We start from the raw sequence: 18291 nt of genomic DNA, 5'->3' as shown, positions 1-18291 counted from the left end.
ATAGAGACTGGGAGTGGATGAGTCATTACACAAAGTAAAACTATTTCCCCATGTTTATTCCCCCCCTCCCCTCACTGTTCCTCAGACGTTCTTGTCAACTGCTGGAAATGGCCCACCTTGATTATCACTACAAAAGATCCCTCCCCTCCTCCTCCTCCCCATCCCCCCGCACTCTCCTGCTGGTAATAGCTCACCTTAAGTGATCACTCTCCTTACAGTGTGTATGGTAACACCCATTGTTTCATGTTCTCTATGTATATAAATCTCCCCACTGTATGCATCCGATGAAATGAGCTGTAGCTCACAAAAGCTTATGCTCAAATAACTTTGTTAGTCTCTAAGGTGCCACAAGTACTCCTTTTCCTAAATTGCTTGTTGATTTAGGTCACACAAATTTCTATTAAAGTCCTCTGCTTTCATCAAAACAACTAAAATTGTCATATGATCCATTTTTGTGTGTTTTGAATCTATGAACAGAGAAAAATGAAAGTACAGTAAGAGTAGAATACTGTACTTTGTTCCATGAAGATCAAATTAGCATCACAGGAAAGTAATTCTTTATATATATACACACACTTATATGTATAGAATGTTTAATTAATTTAACTAACGCATGAGTTCTCAATATGGGAGTCACAACCAGGTGTCAGGGGCCCATAATACTGTGTTAGAGGAAGACAAGAGTCTAGCTAAATGAGATCATGGTATAGAAAACTTGGTCCAAGCATGGACAAGGTTGAGAACCACTGACTGTAGGACTAATGGGGGAGCATACAAGTAAAGCCTTATAATTTCATATTGTAAATTAACAAGTTACATTAAAGTCCTTGCAATCTTCGCAACATTTTTTATCTTAGAAAAATGCTGACATTATTAGAGAGTTACAGATAGAAGGTAGAGTGGAAAAGGCCTACAGTATAAGTCAAATACTCCATTCCTACCAGTCTATGAAGAATTTTACCTACATATATTTTCTAGTGCATAATGAAATTCTTTCAAACTTAAGCTGTATTTTCTGAAAAGATTTGCAAAAGCAGAACTGAGCAGAATACAGAATTTAGAGGAAGATGACTTGCTGTTGCAAAGTACAGTAGAACCTCAGGGTTACGAACATCTCGGGAATGGATGTTGTTCGTAACTCTGACATGTTCATAATTCTAAACAAAATGTTATGGTTCTTTCAAAAGTTTACAGCTGAACACTGACTTAATGCAGCTTTGAAACTTCACTATGCAGAAGAAAAATACTACTTTTAACCACGTTAATTTAAATGAAACAAGCACAGACACAATTTCCTTACCGTGCAAGATCTTTTTTTAAAACTTCCCCTTTATATTTTTAGTAGTTTATGTTTAACCAAGTACTGTACTGTGTTTATTTTTATTTTTTACCTCCGTTGCTGCCTGATTGTGTACTTCCCGGTTCCAAATGACGTGTGGTTGACTGGTCAGTTCGTAACTCTGAGTTTCTACCGTAGTGCCAGAACTTTAATGATCACAGTGATCATCATTCTCTGACCTTTGAGAATATCACCAGGAACAGTGTCTTACATCATCATATTAGGTCACTGGATAAGTATGAACTCAGAAGAAAGACTACTATCTACTAGCTCTGCAACATGCGTTTTTCTTGGATGCCTCCCATTCAAGTACTGACTAGACCAGTGATTCCCAAACTTTTACCCATGAGAGATGGTGATCCAAGCAGTGCTGGCTGATCACATTATGCTGGTTCTCCTCATTTTCAGCTGCTAAATCACATTAAAGACAGCAAAATATAGACTACACATTTTTCTAACATTACTCTTCCATGTAAGTAATTGTGAAATTGCCATAGCGATGTTATGTGATTGCAAATGGAAGGGGAGGCATACAAGATACTCTGTTAATATGTGATCATTGAAAACTTGAGAACCCCCCCCTCAACTCAATGCTACTTAACATCTGACAATGAGATCACAGGGTAGTTTGGTTTTAGCAGAGGCATAACTCACCAATACATACGGAATTTCTACAACTTCAATTGGCAATGATGGGAAGGGGAAAAAAAAAAATCTACGTTAAACCCTCTGTGAACTGAGGAAAAACTAGATTTCCCAAAGTATGACATCTAAACTTCACTCTTGATTCATACATATTAAAGTGAGAAATTGTCATCTTGAGATGATTTACATTTGTGTAATGTATTCATTGGAAATAAAAAAAATCTATTTAACTAAACATTAATATATTTCTTCACACTGTTTCTTGATCACAAAAAAAAACTTGTTCCCCATTTTATCTTCTGTTTCTGCATGCAAATGTCTTTATTCAATCCCATTCCTCCAGCAGCAGTTTTACCTTAATTTCTTTCATGTTAATAAAATTAACTCAGCTCAAGATCTTCCTCAGGCTATAAAGAGGCCAGACAGCATGGAATATTTTTAGTGTCACCTTATTTCCCCCATAATCCATAGCAGTCGGCATGTGCTTTTTTTTTTTTTTTTTTTTTTTGCAAAGATATTCACAGTATCAATCCTTAAGATAAATATTACCCAGGAATTCATGAAAAAAAAAGCACTCTACAAGTTTAAAAAAAAAAAATTGAGATAGTAAAAGGAAAAGTGAAGAGGCCTTACAAAACAGCTGTAGCATATAAGAAACATTAGCATAAGTGACTGCAGGGAAAATCAGCAATAGGCTTCAAAGAAATCTGGCTGGGGTCACTGAAGAGAAAACAGCAGCAGATGCTAGGCTGCCTGGTCCAGGTCACTGCAGGGAGAACAACAGCTGGCTGTGTGAGAGTCTTGCCTGGGATATATAGCTGGTGATTGAACTCCTGAGCTCTTTTTGTAAGACATGCTTGATAATCTTAGTGTGGGGAAGTAGTCAAATAATCAAAACTGGAATTTTTTGGTGTGGAGCTGTCAGGACATAGACCAATTTAACTTTGTAAAGTGTAGTCTCAATACCACTCAGTATATTCACTCATGCTTAAAGACAAACAAATAGACAGTGACTGCAAACTAGGAGTGGCTACATGGATCTATATTCTGGAATATCAGAAAACATGTTCTGAAATGCTCTGTCAAGATATCAATATTTTAACAACCTTAACAGTTTTAGAAGCAGTGCATTATACTGTTAGGGATTGTACCATCGTTATTCTAGTAACTGCTGTATATATTAAGAGTTTTCCATTTTTCCTCTATATGAGGGGTAAAAAGGGAAAAGGGAAGACATTCCTTTATCAAATCACCTATGACCACACCCATTTTTCTCATCAAGGTCAATCCTCCCCTTCCATCCTCAGAGACCCACATTAAAGCCACCATAGTTTTAGCTGAGGAGAACTGGACAGGCTTCCCTTTTAGAAACCAACACACCAATGCAAAACTGATTGGGGGGGGGGGGGGGAGAATGAATGACAAGTCACTCCTATCTATCCATCTAGATATTTATACAACCCACCAGCACCAGGATATCTGAACACCTTACAAGAGAGCCATAGCTCCTCCTAGAAAGCGGAGCATTTTGCTTCTGTTCAACTCCTTGGCAGCCCTGGGAGGCAGAAGAGAGGATGTTATAAAGCCTGAAGTTCTGGCAGACCAGCCCATTTGTCTCATGAATTTCCCATTTTTTAAAATAAACTTATTTTGAAAACTTAGAAGTGGCTGAACATAACATCAAAAACAAGTTTCTCTAGTCCCTATCTCTGGCCTGTGACAAGCCATATGACCTCTGTCTCTCAGAGTTGGACAAGCAACCCAAATTATGCTTTTTTCTCTTCATCCCTACTGCTGTTGTTTACATTGTCTTTGGTTTTTAAATCCTTGTATTACTGGATTGACAATTCTGCAGATATGACTTCTGTTTAGCAATATAATGGGTACAAAATAACAGCTTCAAGACAAGCTATTGTCCCTGTTGTAGATTATTTTTTTTAAACAGGCTATCTCTGGAGTTGAGAAATAAATTCAGCCTCCACATCTATTTAGGTGTTAGTCTTTCTACTGAAACTGAACAGGCTGTCAGCTCTGGTGGAGTTTCAGTAATATGAATGAATTAAGATGCCACTAAATAAGAGTGCATGAGTCACCAAGCTGCCATCACAAGGCAGAAACTTTCATTACTGACCAAAGCTGGATTCAAACAAGTTATCTAAAAATGAAGCTCTCCATCACTGTCCTATACATATAAGTCATGAAGTCCCCCAATCGTATTGATGATTGTAACTCCTTTTCAAGAAGGCATGCAATTCTAAACTATCACTACCTTCATTCATCAGATTATTGAAAAGGATCCTTTAGAAGCAATGTACAACTTCACTTAACAGATTAGGTCCTTATTCAAAACTTCTGTATACTAAAATAACTAACGTACAGTATATCCCGTCACAAGTGTTCTGAAACAGGAAGTAAAACCAAGGAACATTACCTATAATTCATTCACTCTGTGGACAAAATCCTAAGAGTAATACTTTACATTTATAGATTACTATTAATAAAGGCAAGATTTTTCTAAAAGTTGTCCAAATATGTGGGAGTTCTGTTGTTTCTTTGTTTCACTGACTTGAGGTCACTTATTTATTTCCTTCTAACTATGGTGGATGTTTATAAAAAAGAAGTTTAACAACTGGTCTTGTCATTTGAGTTAATTAAATATCTCAATGGTGGAAACAAAGAAATAAAATGTTAAACAGTTGCTTTCGCTGTATAAAGTATTATATCTCTATAATTAGGGTCCTACCAAATTCACAGTCCATTTTGGTCAATTTCACAGTCACAGGATTTTTAAAAATAGTAAATTTCATGATTTTAGCTATTTAAATCTGAAATTTCATGGTGCTGTAATTGTAGGGATCCTGACCCAAAAAGGAGATATGGGGGACTGCAAGGTTATTGTAGAGAGGATAGCAGTACTGCTACCCTTACCTCTGCGCTGTTGCAGGCAGTGGCACTGACTTCAGAGGCGGGTGGCCAGAGATCAGAGGCTGCTGGTCAGGAGACCAGCTCTGAAGGCAGAGATGCCGCCAGCAGCAGTAACGATGTCATAGTATGGTATTGCCATCCTTACTTCTGCACTGCTGCCCTGCAGAGCTTGGCTCTCAGTCAGCAGCCGCCACTCTCCAGCCACCCAGCTCTGAAGGCAGCAGCACAGAAGTAAAGGTGCCAATACCATGGCACGGCACTGCCTTCAGAGCTGGGCACCCAGCCAACGGCCACTACTCTCTAGCCACTCAGCTCTGAAGGCAGCACAAAAGTAAAAGTGGGAATACCAGGATCACCCTAAAATAACCTTGTGACCCCCCGCAAGTCCCTTTTGGGTCAGGACCCCCAATTTGAGAAACTCTGATCTCCCCTGCGAAATTGGCATAATATAGGGTAAAAGCACACAAAAGACCATATTTCATGGGAAGAGACCAGATTTCATGGTCCGTGACGTGTTTTTCATGGCCGTGAATTTGGTAGGGCCCTATCTATAATCATTAATAGTAAGGAGATAACACTAAACAGCATGCTCCTATAATGTACACTTAAACACCTCTGTGAAACAACGAGCATCAAACCTTATAACAACTCTGAACAATTTAAGTTTAGACGTTATGTTCTTTGGGGCAGGGAAAGTCTTCCTCTGCATTTAGAAAGTAAGGTACACATTTTTAGTACTAAAGCAATTTAAATAGGAAATAATGCTTCCTTAAAACCACATATATTTCAAATAGCTAATCTGCTCTAAAACAGAATTACTGAATATTAGACACCTTTTCAGCACATCAGAAAAGCCAAAAAAACAATATAACTAAAGTAGCCTAATCTTAAAATACCAACAAGTTTGCTCCTGCTGAGGTCTAAGTTGAAAGTATATTAGGAGACACTTTACCCACAAAGCTTACATCATTCCTCCACTTTGCCCATGCACATCAACTCCACTCTGGTATTGAAATCTCCATGATAAAGAATTACCTGTTTTGTTATCTGAATCAACAAATCACATTAAACTCATACTATGGTTTGCATACAAAATTATGGTTTGCAATTTTCCTCAAATCTCATACATATGATTGGCATAAATATGAAATAATGGGGCAATCACACCTTTTGTTTAGTTTGCTTTGAAAGTGCGGGTCAACTGAATATGGCCCATTTCTAAAACCCAAGATACATCTACCCCACAGACAGCTATGAAATGGGAGGATGATAAAACCCTTTAATCTCCATGTTTTTGCTGATTACTTTCACAGCAACTAACAACGATGTTTCTAATGTTTGTTGATCCTCACAAAAGAGGGAGGAACATTAATCCAGCTACCACCATATGTCAAATGCATTAGCTGGCTAGAGTCTGGGATGAAGACAGCATTTTGAAAGCGGTGGGTGTTTGCTAAATATATGATTGCAAGGGAACACTCATCAACTTTCATATGATTAGTCAGGTCTTAAGCTAAGCACATGTCTAAGCGTTTGCAGGATGGAGCACATATTTAGAAGCAGGACGTTCCAGTAGATAGAGCACTAGCCTTGGGCTTGAGAGACCTGGGTTCAGTTTCCTGCTCTGCCCCAGACTTCCTGTGTGACCTTCAAGTCACTGAACCTCTCTATGCCTCAGTTCTCCACCTGTGAAATAGGTGTCTAATGCTTGTGAAGCACTCATATACTATGGTGATGGGGACCATACAAGTACCTTAGAAAGACAGACAGACAAGATTAGAGCCTGAGCTTCAAGGAGACAGGGGTGCCCAAGACGACATTGACACATTCACTGAGCTTCTTGCCCCCGATATTTGAGGGGCTCCTTCCTGTGGGCATTCAAAAGTACATTAGTGTTCTTGTGGAGGTTAGCCTAGCAAAAGCTTACAGAATTTATTTTTTTCCAAGAAAAATCATTCTGAGAAGTACCACTACTATATTTAGTAGAAATTAAGGTTGCCTGATTAAATGCTTGAAGTCAGTAAATTATAAAGTTAAAGTTGCACATGCAGTCTTAAATATGTCCCCTTGCAAGTATGTTTCACAATATTCTCTTTTATTTACACAATTAGATATTTCTCAAATTCTGTAATATACATTTTTCTACAACTAGACATACCCATGCAGCATCAAAGTTCTGCATACTATTCTGTATATGTTAGACAAACAGTCCATTAAGCCATATACAGAAAGTAAAATACAATAGTGAATCAATTTTACACAACGTACACTATATTAAGAATAATGAAGTAATAATGGAAACTTTCAGGCATATACAGAACACCTAAGTGTGAAGTTAAGTCAGTTTTATAGTTAGCTGCTTCATCTCCCAGTTACACTTTGTGATATACTGGGGCTATGTCTGCACAACTTATGAATTCTGATTGATACTGTGAAGTTGTATTATGAAAAAATGCCTATATGTACGTGGATCAACTATTGCTGATAGATCCTGTAGCAAGCACACCCCAGACAGATACAAAGGAATATACTTAAGTTAATGATGGTGCTTAGACCTCTAAAATAAAGAAACACAGGAAAAGGTGATTTTCTCCAATCCATGATGCAGATTCCGCTCACCATGTAACTGCATGAGGCAGGGGACACCTTTCCTGCCTGCATTCCTGGACCCAGATGGTTCCCCCAGGACTCATAATGGAAGGGTGAGCTAGAAAGTTAGGGATACCGCGCTTTCAGATTTATTATTTAATGATCTATAGTCACCTGTGGTTTCATGATTAAGTATAAAAAGGTATAAAGGTGTAGACTGTGCAAAATGTATGCATGTCAACTGTTTCACAACTACTGCATGCCTCAGAGAGCTAAACTGTAATCCAAAAACTTTGCATCTTTGGGGTTAAGCTCTGGGACAGGGGTGGTATAAATTACTGGGTTATTTCAGGGGTCAGCACAGGTCCTGGGGCCTAGGACAGCTGGGCTGGGGAGCCCCATTTCCAAGAGGGATAGCAGAGTCAGTGCCCAGGAAATGTGCCGGAGAGACCAAGGGAGGAACAATTGCTGCAGCTTGTTGAGGCTCCAAAAGCTTAGCACGGCCCAGGGAATCCAGAACAGAGAACTTGGATTCTCCACATAGCAGTCCTACTGGGTGACCAGGAGGGGGTGCTTTTTAGAGTTTGACACACCTCTGGAAAGCTCTCTCAGTGACTGAAAATACACTGTATAGTATGTGGCTATGTAAAAGACCAATTCTACACTGCAAATATTTGCTATCATGACTGTCTCTGTCCAACCTAGCTATATTAGCAAAAACTCTTAGTGTCGACCCAGTTATTCCAGCAGAACTGCACTTTTGCTGGTATAGTTTATTTCGTTCAGGGGGCTGGAATAAGCTGTGCTGGCAAAAGGGTAGTTTTACTGATATATTCTGCATCCACACTAGTAGTACTTTGCTGGTATGCACACCGCTAAAGCTATACCAGCAAATCACTCCTAGCAGAGACTTGGCCTGAATCATTAAAAACATACTTGAGAGAGAAAAGAGAAATTTATCGTATAAGTGTTCTGAGTTTGTGGTTCTCAAACTATGGTCTATGTACCACCAACTGCTGGTCTGCAGAGAGCTGGCTGGTCATCTCCATCTGCTGCTGGCTCCGCCTTACTTCCTAAAGCTAAACTGCATTAATAAACCAGGAGTACATTAAATACTTCCCTATGATCACTTTTAAATGCAAGCACAGTTGCTATAGTTTTCACAGGGGTGATATTTGGTTGCTAATTGAATAGGAGATGTTTACTTCTCGTGGAGGCACTGAGATACCATGGTGATGGATCTTATAAAAACCTAGAGATAGAGGTGTTCCACACACTCATTGAAGGAAGGGGAGGCATTCTAAAACTATGTATTTATCATGTTGCCTACACTAGGAAAGAGTCTGAGAACGCTTGCTCCCTGTCAAAAATATAAGACAATGAAAATAGTATAATAATAAAATGCTATGTGTAGAATGCTATTGATAAAGCTGCATAATATTACATGTCATGTAATCACAGATTATTTTTATTCACCCAAGCAGATTATGCAACCTTAATTTTGTGATGTATTATTTGAGGGCTTAATAACTGTATAATATACATATATATTACACAAGTGTACACACAAATATATTCTTGTTGAGGAAAGTATTATACTTCAATAGTACAAGAAGATTTATCCCTAGTGTTGCTCACAAATGCTCATCACAGTCCCAGTACAGGTTGTTCAAAAGCACAAGCCTGCTGCTAGCCCTATGCCCACGAGTTCCTATCATTATACTGCCTTCTCATGCCTACGCTATTTCCTCTTGACTTCACGTTTCCACAACTCTGTCTTCCCCTGGGACTCTGAGTTCAATTAAGAACTACTGTTTACTCCTCTTTGACCACAACACAGAGTGTGATCTTAGGTTTGGTACAGCAATTTCTCTGGAGGAAATATTTTTCCCCCCCGCAAGATAATTTTCTTTTCCTGGTCAATGCAGCAAAGATTTATTGTGGAATTTTCTTCTTTTTTTTAAAAAAAAAATGCAATATTCTATGTGCCTCTGGGCATTTTAACTTAAAACAGTAGACACTCTGTGGTCTTCACCTTCTTTGAACCCAATATTTTTTCTTTAAGATGTTTGCAATTTTTCTTTAAAATGTCATGCTGCCATCACTGTCAGTTCTGACCAGTCTCACACTGCAGATTGAAAAAAATATGCTGTAGAGTCTCTTTTCTAGTAAGTGAGGTAAAACTATCAGTTTCATTAACCTTCATTTTACCTAATCCAATACATGTATTTTCACTGCCAATACTTTAAGATATTTATTATTATTTCTCTGGTAATTCTTTGAGCATACTCTTTTAAACAGATAGATAAATTGTAAAGACGGAATCACCAGTCTCCTCTCAAACCTATATTCTGGTATGTGTACACTGAAAAAAATATTTCAGCTCAGGTTAGCTAATTTGGGTTAAAATAGCAGTGAAGACATGACAACTGGGTTTTTAACTCACCTTAGCAGCTCAAGTTGAAACCTATAACCCTAGATTCTAACACAACTGAAAAGCAAAGCTGCCATGTCTTCACTACTATTCTCACCTGGGTTAGCTAACCCAACTTAAGAACACACCTCTTTTTGCACTGTAGACGTACCGTGTTATTAGGATGACACAGACAAGCCTCATGGGGGCAAGAGGAAACACTGCCTGAAACCAAGCATGTTGTGCTGTTTCATCCGTGAAACAGCAATAGGTTCAGTTTCAAAAGCAAACACTGTTGCCTGATGTCACATCTGCATGTTTTACACAACAGTGGTAAATCTTAGAATAAAAATCTTTAAGCTACCATTATCTAAGTAGTTCATCTAACATTGTGGAGAGAAAAAGCCATTGATATATACTGTGCACACGTTTTTAATCCATGAATATATAAAGAAAAGGAAAAAAACTTTGCAGACAACTGGCTGGTCATCTGCTGCTGGCTTCTCCTTATTTCCTAAAACTAAACTGCATTAATAAGACAGAAGTACATTAATACTTCCCTACTATCACTTTTAAATGCACGCACAATTGCTGGAGTTTTCACAGGGGTGTTCTTTGATTAAAATTACAGGAGAGTGTAGTTGTAGCCGTGTGGGTCCCAGAGTGACAAGGTGGATGAGATCATCTCTTTTATTGGACAAACTCTGAGATTACCTCACCCACCTTGTCTCTTTAAGTGAACGGGAGATATTTACTTCTCTTGGTGCCTCCATAGTACCATGGTGATGGAAGACATTATAAAATCCTAGATGGAGGTGTTCCACAGACTCCATAGGAACAGCAAAGGGGGGTGGAGGGGGAGGAGACAAAATAAGACAAATGCTAAATACTGAAATATTAAACACAATAGGGAGACTATATGATTCAGAGGGATTTATTAAGAGGATGCAAATCCTTTCATCCATAGGTCAGGGGTTCAAATAGGATCCAATCTGACTTCTATGGAGTCATACTATTCAGATCAGTAGTACCCCTAAAGTCAGGCCATAAAACCTCTATCCCATGGATGGTCAGTAGCTTATGTGAAGTGAATTAGTAGTTTCAGTTCATTTCCTGATTAGCTTTTGTGATGTGGACACTTGTTTTTGTTATTTTTAGTATCTTGGTTGGCAATTTCAGCACAAAGCCAAGAACAGAACAGCCCTAAGAAATGAACTACCCTCTCACCCTTAGTGATAGGAACCCTTTAAGTTGGGGCTGAAAAACAGAGTGGAGTGGTTTGAATTCCCTGCTCCTAAATAGCAGACTTCAGTTACCAGGACAGCGAGTCTAGCACTTTACAAGATGATAAAATTCACCTACAAAACTGTAAAAAAAAAAAAAAATTTTTTTTAAATCAGCATTTTTCCACTTGAACTGCAAGAGGAAAGCCATTTTTATAGTCAGACCACTTTAATACAAACATCAGTTTGCACACATGGACACAAACAGTTCTCTTTCTGGAATATGAAATTATGCTTTTAACTAAATTTATATAAGTTAAAAATATATTAAAGCAGAAATATTATTTATTGATACTGTATAATTTTATCCAGAATTTAACTTACTTTAGAATAGTGTAGTAGCACTTAAGTCAACATGCAAAAGTTCCAGGCTTAAGTTCTGAACTATGAACAAAATAATACACAAGCCACAAAAAACATTTCAGGGCAACTGAATCAGTGCTTTCCTTTTCTCTTTAAAAATATGGTAGTGTAGGGACCAAATTCATGTTGTGTGCTATCCAGGAAAAGGATTAGGTGTGAAAGAAATCTCTTGTTTAATGTGACCTTTGGCTGTACTTTCACTTGTCATAATTACAAAGTAGCTACTCTCGGTGCCAACACATACGCTTCATTATATTACCCCTATAACTATAGTAATGCATATTTCAGGAAATGTTTCATACTATGCAAAACTGGAGACAGAATACACTGACAGCACTTTACCTGCTGTTATCTGTAACAATGCATAATAGGCCTTATTGAACAAGAAGATTTCACGTATGCAGGAAAATAAGAGTAACTGTACAAAATTTCATAAAACATGCCACGTAATTTTAATATACATTCAGGAACTTCCATGGAGTTTTCAGCTTTCACCAAAATATTTAAATAAAGAGAAAACTCAAAAATTTCAAAATAAAATTCTTCCCCAAATAGTGAAAATATTTGGGGTTTTATGCTAGTATTAAAAGTTGCAATATACCTGACCTCTCTAAACATGTGAAAAAAATATTCCTGGAAGGTAAAAGAAGCCAAGAGATATGCCACTTCTTCATGTTTTACACACAGTGGTAACTCTTAGAATAAAAATCTTTAGCTATCATTTAAAGCTGTTCATGTAATATTGTGGAGAGAAAAAGCCATTGATACATACTGTACACACGTTTTTATCCATGTATATAAATCAAAGGAAACAGCTTCCTTTAAGGCAAGCATATGAAGATACTAAAGCAAGATACCAATTAAATATTCATACATTCAATATTTCAAAATAAGGAATTTGGATATACACATGCATAATTTAAATTCTATAGTGAAACCTGTCTACAGAGGCCATTTCTACTGTATTTCAACAGCATCCTAACTTGAAATGTACAATGCAGCCTTTCCATGCTGTGTTAAAACTTTAAAGTATATAGTAATTCATTTCAAGCACTAAACACAGAGTAAAGGCCATGTTATGCACACGGCACTTTTCTACGGGAAGTACTGCTTTGCCTTGTTCATTAAACTCCCTTCAGTGCTATGCAATAAGGCCCTAATCACTACACTTTCCTATAAGGTAGGAAGGTAAAGTATGCGTTCCCACAGGGTATCAGGTAGAGTCAGATTAGAGAGGCAATTTACTTATTTGATCCAGAAGTTAAATAGATAACTTTAGATACAAGGTTGATAGCTTCTCAAATCACAGCAGCCGTAAGTTAATGAGACATATTCAGAACTCAGATATTTGTACACAACTCCCGGAAGCTGATGTTCATATATGAAGCAAGAATTCAGCCCTTAATTTTGGTTTTACACATTATGTCAACCCTTTGTTGAGTAAAAACCCAGATTTAAGAGAACTGCCTACAGAAAGCACCACCAAAAGGTGGTCACGATATTCAGTACACTAAGAATGGTTCTTTGTGAATTATATAAAATAGTGGCTAACAGTTATTTACCTATGGGAATACACAAATGCTAAATTTGGGGAATTTATAAATTCCCCATTCATATAAAAAAATCTGCAGCCAAGAATTTTAAACACATCTTACATACTAGTCCACTTCCTCCTCCTAGTTATGTGTAAATATTAATCTTATATATACATCCGTACATATCATATGTTTAAAATGGTCTCAGTAGGACTGATTCTCCCCTTGAGAAGAGTTCTTGTGATTTTAATCCCGTTATTTTCTTAACAGAAGTTGTTAAATAAGTTATTTTTGCTATCAAGAGGCTTCATCAAAAAAGCACCAATTTCTTTTTTTGACTAAAAATGCCGGGATCAATTTCAACAACTCTAAGAATGATAATTAATAGCTGTATAAGAAACAACCCTATTTTTACACATTTTTAATCTTTGCTCCTGAAGGTCATTCATTTCATGTTTATATTTCTAGGAATAAGCAGAGTAAAAACTCATACAGGTAAACAGTAGTGTTAAGAAAAATAGAACTATACACCATTTGTCTCTATATGGTAAATTACTTCATATGAAAAACATCTATGGATCTTGCAATGACTTTACTTTTCCCTTGGAGCTAATACTTTAATTTTCAAGAACCAAGTAAGAAAAAAAATCAAAACTAGTCAGTAACAATGCAGCGTCGAAAAGCAATAAACTCAAAATTAAGTTATAAATAATTTAAAGCATGTCATGAAGATGTATTAATAATTCATCAGATAAATAATTTACTAAATAATCAAATAAATAAATAATGAAATACATAAATAAATCAGCAAATAAATAATTCTGCAAAATAACCTAAACAATAAGTCACTAAAACAAATGACAAACCTGCAAAACTACAATAATTTTCTAAATTCTGATAGTTTTAAATAAACAAATGTATATAAACTAGATCAATCTTTGTTGGATAGAGAAATATTTCTCACTGCTATTGGTAAATTCCTGATTACACTGTATAAGGATACAATTCAGATTTTACAAGAAGGCAGTTTTTTCCTTATAAATTATTAACACGATTCCTACAATTCCTGCTCTGTATTTTACATGCAATCCTTTTATGTAGCTCATTTTTCCCAAATATAAATGGACAGCCTCTTTATAACACTCTTAATTCTTAAATTTTCTTTTCAGTGCAGTACTTACAATAGTACTATAGCCTTCTTGGTGGTTCTCTCACTATCTTCTCCAAACCTTTAGAAGTTGTGCTGCAGGGGGAAAATAAGTAGAATAACCTTAATTATTACAGATGGTATCTCATTCATTAGCGGATAACAACATTTTATTTGAAAGCACAAGTAAAGCTGTTTTATAATTCTAAAAAGCAACTTAATGTGAAACCACCATTGCTGTTTGCAGACTACCTAAAGTTTTTAGAAGTCTTTGGTGGAATGAGTTCAAGCAAACTGAGGCCTGTTTCTTGTATTTAAACTGACAAGCAATCTGTGCAAACTGGCACTAATTCAGATGTGAAGACAAAACGTGAGAAGGACAAATGCTTGGCTGACATCTAATGCTCTGGATTTTGGAAGCACATAACCCTTCAAAGAATACAAGACCACTTAATTTCCACTATCTAAGTTCCTTCACGGTGTAATTAGAACACTGCACTCCAAATCCAACAGTGATACCAAGAAGGGTCAAGAAACTACTGCCCTCATAAATCAGCCTTTATTCTGCATTTATTTTAATACACTATATTGACACACACTGTAGTTTGCTTCAAAAAGTGGTATTGTGTAAATAGTCTTTTAAAGGAACATGCCAGAAACGTTATGCATACATTGATTTTACCTGTACTCTCCAAACTCAGACTTCGTAACACACCTTATAAGCAATGTCACCTACAAGTATTTTTGGACTCTGTACAAGTCTGTGAAATTGTAGATGTTATGTACAAAAATTACAGTATGTCACTAAACAAATTTCACATACTCGTGAATTTTCAAGCCAAAGGAAACAGGTAAGCAGAACTATTTTCCTCTACAGATAAGATTTTAAACTGCATTGGTTTGTGTGTATTTCTGCATTCAAAGTACAAAGGAAAATTCATTCCTAAAAGAACTTACAGACACGTTATATTTAACAAGTCTCAAATTCTCTTTAGAGATTACAATAAGGAAACACTTGCTTAATCATAAATTTTATATTTATCTTGGCTAAACATCCTCCTTTGGATAGACTGCCATGTTTTGTCAAGAAAAATCAACACAGTGGAAACAGAGTACTTGTTCTGTTATGTGGTCATTCAAAAGAGTTTGTAGAAGTAATGTAAATGTGCACCAGCGCTGCTGATAATTTCACGCTCTCATACTCTCATTTCAATTTGCTTTAAAAAGGACTATTCCTCCTGGCTAAATATAGTCATCCTGCAAAAGCACACCTCTCCTCTGAGCTAACATTACAAACCCTAAAACATAGCAGTGCAGAGGCTTCTATTTTAAGGTATCTGAAATGCACCTGTCTCAGGATATAATCTTCTAAATTGGGGATAAATGAGATGTACCTAAAGAAGATATTTTTCTCCTGGTACTGATGCATTATGTGAATAAGAAATAAACTTTCTTTCTTTAGTAATGTTCCTCTCCTTCAAACTACACAGCATGAATTCTTCATAGATGAAAGGATTTAGAGTTTCCTGGGATACACAATAGACCAGGCTTGATCCTGAGCCTCTAGAATCAGAGTTTCTACACTGTACCATTAAGCTACAGGACGTCATTTACTATTTGTAAGTTTGTGTCGCAATGTGATATTCACTAATGAATTACAGTAGAGTTAAGAACATAATTATACCCACCAATATGTTTTATAAAAGTATGCGTCAAGGTAAGTGGCTAGGTTTTTGGTAACTGTGCTTTGTTCTTAATTACTTTAAAGCTTAATTTGAACCATAAGGGGCCCCAGGATTGACCTACTTATGTTTCTTCCTGTTTTTGCAAGGTAGAGGCTCACTTCCCCTGCTCAGAAACATTGGGGGAACCTAGGCTAGCAGAAATTGCAGCTATTTTAAAGACCAGCAGCTCTAAGAGAGCCTGGGAAGGATCGAGGGGGATAAGAGATTCTGTCATCTTCAAAAGGATTCGGGACAGCATCAGGAAAACCTAGGGAGAAACATCCTACACTCCACTCCCATACACACAGCATATGGTAGAAAGACTGTAGGGAGGATTGGCAAGGAGCACCCCTACCAGCCCATAGGATAGCCAGTTTGGGAGGCAGGTTGAGAAGCACCTATGTGCACACCCCACAAAATCTGGGGAGCACCTGGGATGGAGAGAAACACCACTTTCTCTTACCAAAAGTGATGCGAGTTGGCAGGTCGGTAGGAGGCGATGGGACAAGGGAAGCAATGCAGAAATAGCCAGTCCAAAGGCCCATCTAGCTAGTATCTTGTCTTCTCATAGCGGCTGGCACCAGATGCTTCAGAGGAACTGAACACAATAGGGCAATTTATAGATACATTCCCTTTCATCCACTCCCAGCTTCTGGCAGTCAGAGGCTTAGGCTATGGGGCTACGTCCCTGATCATCTTGGCTAATAGCCATTGATGAAACTATCCTCCATAAACTTATCTCATTCATTTTTGAAGTCCTTATACTTTGGTCTTCACATCATCCCCTGGCAACGAGTTCCACAGATGACGCTGCGTTATGTGAAAAAGTACTTCCTTATATTTGTTTTAAACCTGCTGCCTATTCATTTCGTTGGGAGACCCCAGTTCAAATATTATGTATGGGGGTAAATAACACTTGCTTATTCACTTTCTCCATACCATTCGTGATTTTATAGACCTCTATAATATCCCCCCCAAGCCATCACTTTTCCAAGCTGAACAGTCCCAATCTTTTTAACTCTCCCCCTATGGAAACTGTTCCACATCCCTAATCATTTTTGTTGCCCTTCTCTGTACTTTCATATTCTAATATATCTTTTTTGAGATGGGGTGCCTAGAACTGCACACAGTATTCAAGGTGTGGGTGTACAATGGATTTATATAGTGGTATTATATTTTCTGTCTTCTTATCTGCCCCTTTCCTAATTGGTTCCTAACATTCTATTAGTTTCTTGAATGCTACTGCACATTGAGCAGATGCTTTCAGAGAACTATCCACAAAGATACTAAGATCTCTTTCTTGAGTGGTACCACCTAATTTAGACCCCCATCATTTTGTATGTATAGTTGGGATTATGTTTTCCAATATACATTAATTTGCATTTATCAATATTTAATATGATTTGCCATTTTCTTGCCCAACCATCCAGTTTTTTGAGATCCCTTTGACATGTACAAGGCTCTGTATCTGGAGTACGTTCAGTACAGATAGCATGTTCAGAGATTTTAACAGCAAGTCTAATGAGTTCCACTGAGGACGTACAAATTATGATTTTCAAAGGTTTATATCCTTAGTCAAGACTCAATGGATTTTCTTGGAGATTACAAAGCACTCGTCTCTGAATCCATCACCACACGCCTCTGCCTAATTTCAAGTTCCTGCTTCAAGTCATAAAGCTGCTACAGCTCGTCAAAGAAATAGTTGGAAATTTTTTAACACTGGCAAAACTACTAATTTTTTCCTAATATCATTCTCTGAAATGGCTGAACGATTTCTGTTGAAAAAACTTTCCAAACAAATTCAGCATGAGGCAGAGAGCAACCATAAAATTTCACCCTGAATGGTTACTGTTTGGCAAAGTTATAAGCGATTGAACACAAGAGTTTATAATGCACAGTTGAGGTTGCCTAAAACTTTCCATGTAGATAACATCTACATCTATAATAGCACCATCAATTGCTTTGGGTGAAGATGCTATGTTTCCTCAGTTTGCAGGCACTAACCAGAGTCCCAAAAGTGCTTCTTTCACTTGATACCTCTGATGGAGTAAACAGTGTCCCAGAGGAGAGACGTGGCAATTAAGAAAAGTATATAATTTTAAAGTTAGGACCAAGAGGGGGAAGCTTCCTAAATGAAAAAAACAAAAATATGTGACCTTGGGGGAAGAGATATACACATACATATCAATCTGACCAAACTGTATGCAAAGAAAGCTTCTGATCATTTAATATTCGCACAGGTTCCAAGATTTCAGTTTCTATGAGGTTATGTGAAATATTTTGTATCTAAATATCCAAGTAATTTTGACTTCAGTGGGTCATTCTCTT

The 18291-nt window shown here is 37.2% G+C and overlaps 1 protein-coding gene across 1 annotated transcript in view; it reads right to left on the bottom strand.

Moving 5' to 3' along the window:
* TBC1D5 (TBC1 domain family member 5) overlaps positions 1-18291 on the bottom strand; it is a 480265-nt gene that overhangs the window by 427494 nt on the left and 34480 nt on the right. Inside the window, exon 2 of the mRNA XM_077811294.1 lies at positions 14274-14335. The gene's annotated coding sequence lies outside the window, so the exon portion shown is untranslated. The remainder of the gene's footprint in view (positions 1-14273; positions 14336-18291) is intronic.

The sequence above is a fragment of the Eretmochelys imbricata genome, chromosome 2, assembly GCF_965152235.1.
Source record: "Eretmochelys imbricata isolate rEreImb1 chromosome 2, rEreImb1.hap1, whole genome shotgun sequence".
NCBI classification, from domain to species: Eukaryota; Metazoa; Chordata; order Testudines; family Cheloniidae; genus Eretmochelys; species Eretmochelys imbricata.
The sequence above is the reverse complement of the archived record's forward strand: the minus strand, read 5'-3'. Positions and strand labels throughout refer to the sequence as shown.